This window comes from Triturus cristatus, chromosome 4_2, assembly GCF_964204655.1.
Source record: "Triturus cristatus chromosome 4_2, aTriCri1.1, whole genome shotgun sequence".
NCBI lineage: Eukaryota > Metazoa > Chordata > Amphibia > Caudata > Salamandridae > Triturus > Triturus cristatus.
The window spans coordinates 944,998,578-945,002,820 of record NC_140586.1 but is presented as its reverse complement, the minus strand read 5'-3'; the positions used below and the strand labels follow the sequence as shown (position 1 = coordinate 945,002,820).

Genomic DNA, 4,243 nt, shown 5'->3' with positions numbered 1-4,243 from the left:
GCCATTTGGTTTCCCCCCACCACGGGGGTCGTGCCGGGTGAGCATCGGTTCTGTCTCAGGAGGGCCTACAGCTGTGCCCCTCCCAGAGAGAGGGTAGGGGCCAGGGGCCGCCCCCGTCCCTCAGTCAGTCTGGTCCTCCCCCGGCAGAGGAAGACCCGCCGAGGCCCGGGCCTCACCAAAGCGCCCCATGCGGCCACAGACCGCTCCGCCAGCCGGGATGCGCAAGGACAGGGCTGGACCCTGTGCCTGAAGTGTGCTCGCAGGAGGCAGCCGAGGGTTGTGGGCTGGCGCTGTCCGTCGCTCGGACCGCTCAGTCGTTAATGATCCTTCCACAGGTTCACCTACGGAAACCTTGTTACAACTTTTACTTTCTCTAGATAGTCAAGTTTGATCGTCTTCTCGGCGCTCCGCTAGGGCTGTTGCCAACCCTGGCGGTGCCGATCCGAGGACCTCACAAAACCATCCAATCGGTAGTAGCGACAGGCGGTGTGTACAAAGGGCAGGAACTTAATCAACGCAAGCTTAGGACCCGCACTTACTGGGAATTCCTCGTTCATGGAAAATAATTGCAATCCCCAATCCCTATCACGAAAAAGGTTCAGGGGGTTACTCGCACCTGTCGGCGAAGGGTAGACACATGCTGATCCGCACACTGTGTAGCGTGCGTGCAGCCCCAGACATCTAAGGTCATCACAGACCTGTTATTGCTCAATCTTGTGTGGCTGAACACCACTTGTCCCTCTAAGAAGTTTGACGCCAACCGTTGGGGGTCGCGTAACTCATTAGCATGGAGGAGTCTCATTCGTTATCTGAATCAACCAGACAAATCGCTCCACCAACTAAGAACGGCCATGCACCACCACACACAGAATCGAGAAAGAGCTATCAATCTGTAAATTCTTTCCGTGTCCGGGCCGGGTGAGGTGTCCTGTGTTGAGTCAAATTAAGCCGCAGGCTCCACTCCACTCCTTTAAGTTTCAGCTTTGCAACCATACTCCCCCTGTAACCCAAAGACTTTGATTTCCCGGAAGCTGCGTGGCAGGTCATGGGAATAACGTCACCAGATCGCTAGTCGGCATCATTTATGGTCGGAACTACAACGGTATCTGATCGTATGCGAACCTCCGACTTTCGTTCTTGATTAATGAAAACATTCTTGGCAAATGCTTTCACTTTGGTTTGTCTTGCGCCGGTCCAAGAATTTCACCTCTAGTGGCACAATACGAATGCCCCCGGTCGTCCCTCTTAATCATGGCCCCAGTTCCGAAAACCAAAAAATAGAACCGGAGTCCTATTCCATTATTCCTAGCTGAAGTATTCAGGCGACCGGCCTGCTTTGAACACTCACATTTTTTCAAAGTAAACGCTTCGGACCCCCAGGACACTCAGTCAAGAGCATCAAGGGGGCGCAGAGAGGCAGGGGCTGGCAGGAGGTAGCTCGCCTCGCGGCGGACCGCCAGGTCGATCCCAAGATCCAACTACGAGCTTTTTAACTGCAGCAACTTTAATATACGCTAGTGGATCTGGAATTACTGCAGCTGCTTGCACCAGACTTGCCCTCCAATAGATCCTCTTTAAAGGATTTAAAGTGTACTCATTACAATTAAAGGGCCTCGAAAGAGTCCTGTATTGTTATTTTTGTCACAACCTCCCTGAGTAGGGAGTGGGTAATTTGCGCGCCTGCTGCCTTCCTTGGATGTGGTAGCAGTTTCTCAGGCTCCCTCTCCGGAATTGAACCCTGATTCCCCATTACCCGTGGTCACCATGGTAGGCACAGAAAATACCATTGAACGTTGATAGGGCAGACATCCGACGGGGAAGTGCGATCGGCCCGAGGTTATCTAGAGTCACCAAAGCGGCTGGGCGAGCCCGGATTGGTCTTGATCTGATAAATGCACGCATCCCGGGAGGTCAGCGCTCGTCGGCATGTATTAGCTCTAGAATCACCACAGTTATCCAAGTAACAGATGGAGCGATCAAAGGAACCATAACTGATTTAATGAGCCATTCGCAGGTACCCCCCTTTCTGGTAACCTGTGCGCACCGTGAGACTGAGAGGACCCAAGGCGCAGACTTGCCCGACCTCCTGGAGCCCTGCTGGGATCGGGGAGGCAAATGAGCCCTCATCGGGACTTCAGGATAGCCCGGCCATCTGGTCGCCGAATTGGAAAGCATTGCGTGCGACCAGATGGCTGAGGGGAAAAGCGAAACCAGGTGGCCGGGCCCAAAGGACACCAATCTACCCACCCGAGCCTTCGCAGGAGGGGCTCTGCGTCCCGGGGGCTCGGAGGCACCTTGACAGGCAGGCAAAGCAAGTGGAGGGCGAGCCTTCATTGGGACCTCCAGGCCGCCTGGCCATCTGGTCGCCCCATTGGAAAGCACTGCGCGCGACCAGATGGCCAAGGAGAAAGGTGTGACCAGATGGCCAGACCCGAAGGACGCCTGTGTGAGCCCTCGTCCTGCGGCCTGCCAAGGGTCCTCTGCCTGGGACAGGGTTCCCTGGTGCCCGTGGAGGCTCCCCCCTCCCCAGCTGGGTTCAGAAGCAGGAACCGGTTCCAGGGCCTGGGCTGGGAAAGGCCAGCCTATGCCTGGGGGATCGGAAAGAGCCTGGGGTGAGAGTTGTAGGAGAGTAGGATCTGCTTCACATGGGTACCCCCACTTTTTGCTGGTGTCTCACTGTTTGTCGACCTTAGTCTGGCTGTGGCCCTGCTAATCAGGACCACAGCCTAGCTGCTTCCTCTCTAAAATGGTTTCCATGTACATTAGGTACATAACTAATTGGATTCTGGAGTGCCTTATAAGCCCCTAGTATATGGTATACTATGTACCTAGGGCATAGGTACATCAGAGGCCTACCAGGGGCAGCAGCATGTATTATGCCACCCCTGAGAAGCACTCCAAAATGACACCACAGCTCTGCTACTGCAGCCTGGGTAAGGGTGTGCTTGCACCCCTTACGGTGGTATAGGCTACCTATATCACTACCTTATACAGACACATATAAACCTATAAGCCACTCCTATGGCAGTCCTTGACAATCCTGAAGGCAGAGTGCTTGGTTTTATGTGAGAGGGTGCCCAAGCATGAGCTGAGCCCCTCTGCAGCTTTCGGAAATACTTCCTTATGGCTGTTCTGTGATACAGCCATACCATATACTCTTAAGTGCATTATAACCTCGCGGTAAATGCTAACTTTGGAATAGCTGCATCAAAACATGTCGTGTTTGGTGTCAAACGCTTTGGAATACTACCCCCGCCAGTTCTGGCGGCGGGGGTAGCATTCCACCCTTCTAGAGGGAGAGACATATTCACACTGGATAAACCTGGTAGGACTTTCCTGAGCCCTGGCTTCACAAAATTGATGCCTCTGCCACAGACACGGGTCTGGCCTCCTGCTGCTGACCGAAACTCCGGCAGGGGAGGCCTGGACAATAGGTTTCCTGTCGAGGGGAGGTGTAACCACCTCCCCAGACAGGCTGATGTGTATTGGGGCTGGGCGGGAGCACTCTCTGGTGCTTTGAAGTCCTGCACTGGGGGCACACTTGGTGTCCCTGTGCATACTCCAGTTCAAACCGGTTGCAGGGGCTACCTGCCCCTGCTCTGGCGCAAAACTGAACAAAGGAAATGGGTGTAGCCACCACTCTTTCCTGGCCCACCCATAGGTGGGGTCTTAGAGTTAGTCCATCCCCTAAACTTAGTATAAGTATAGGAATCCAGTCCCTAGGACTTTAGATTACCCTGGACGAAACTCTGCAACATATATCCTGGACATTCGACATTCTATCCTGACTAGAAGACTGAAGAAATCTCCCTTGGGGTCAAGGGGTGACTCCCCTGCTTGGCAGGCACCAAAGAAGCAACTGACCGGTCTGCAATTCTGAAGCTCCCACCGGACGCCGAAGTCTCTGCATACCCAGAGGTGGATTTCCAGACTTCCCCGAGGCTACCCTGAGTTCACAGCAAAGCAAAGCAAAGCAAAATCATGGGTGACGTGGAACCATGACACCTGGACACCGTGAACATTTGCAGCAACACTATCTTCCTGGTCCTCCTCAAAGTTGTGCTTTGGGCTCCGAGTAGCCCCAGCCTTGAGCACCTCCTGCAGCGAAGATTGTTGGCCTCCACTCCATGAGTGACCCGTAGGCCAGCTTCATGTGCAACCGCTCGAGGCTCCTTCGCGATCACTAGCCCGTTGGCTAGCAGGTCCCCACAAAGGCGACTCCTTTTCTGATTGGGCTTACCTG

The 4,243-nt window shown here is 54.2% G+C and overlaps 1 pseudogene; it reads right to left on the bottom strand.

The window, feature by feature from the left end:
• Positions 1 to 318: 318 nt before the first annotated feature.
• On the bottom strand, positions 319 to 2,114 carry LOC146839033 (18S ribosomal RNA; annotated as a pseudogene).
• Between the last annotated feature and the right edge of the window lie 2,129 nt (positions 2,115 to 4,243).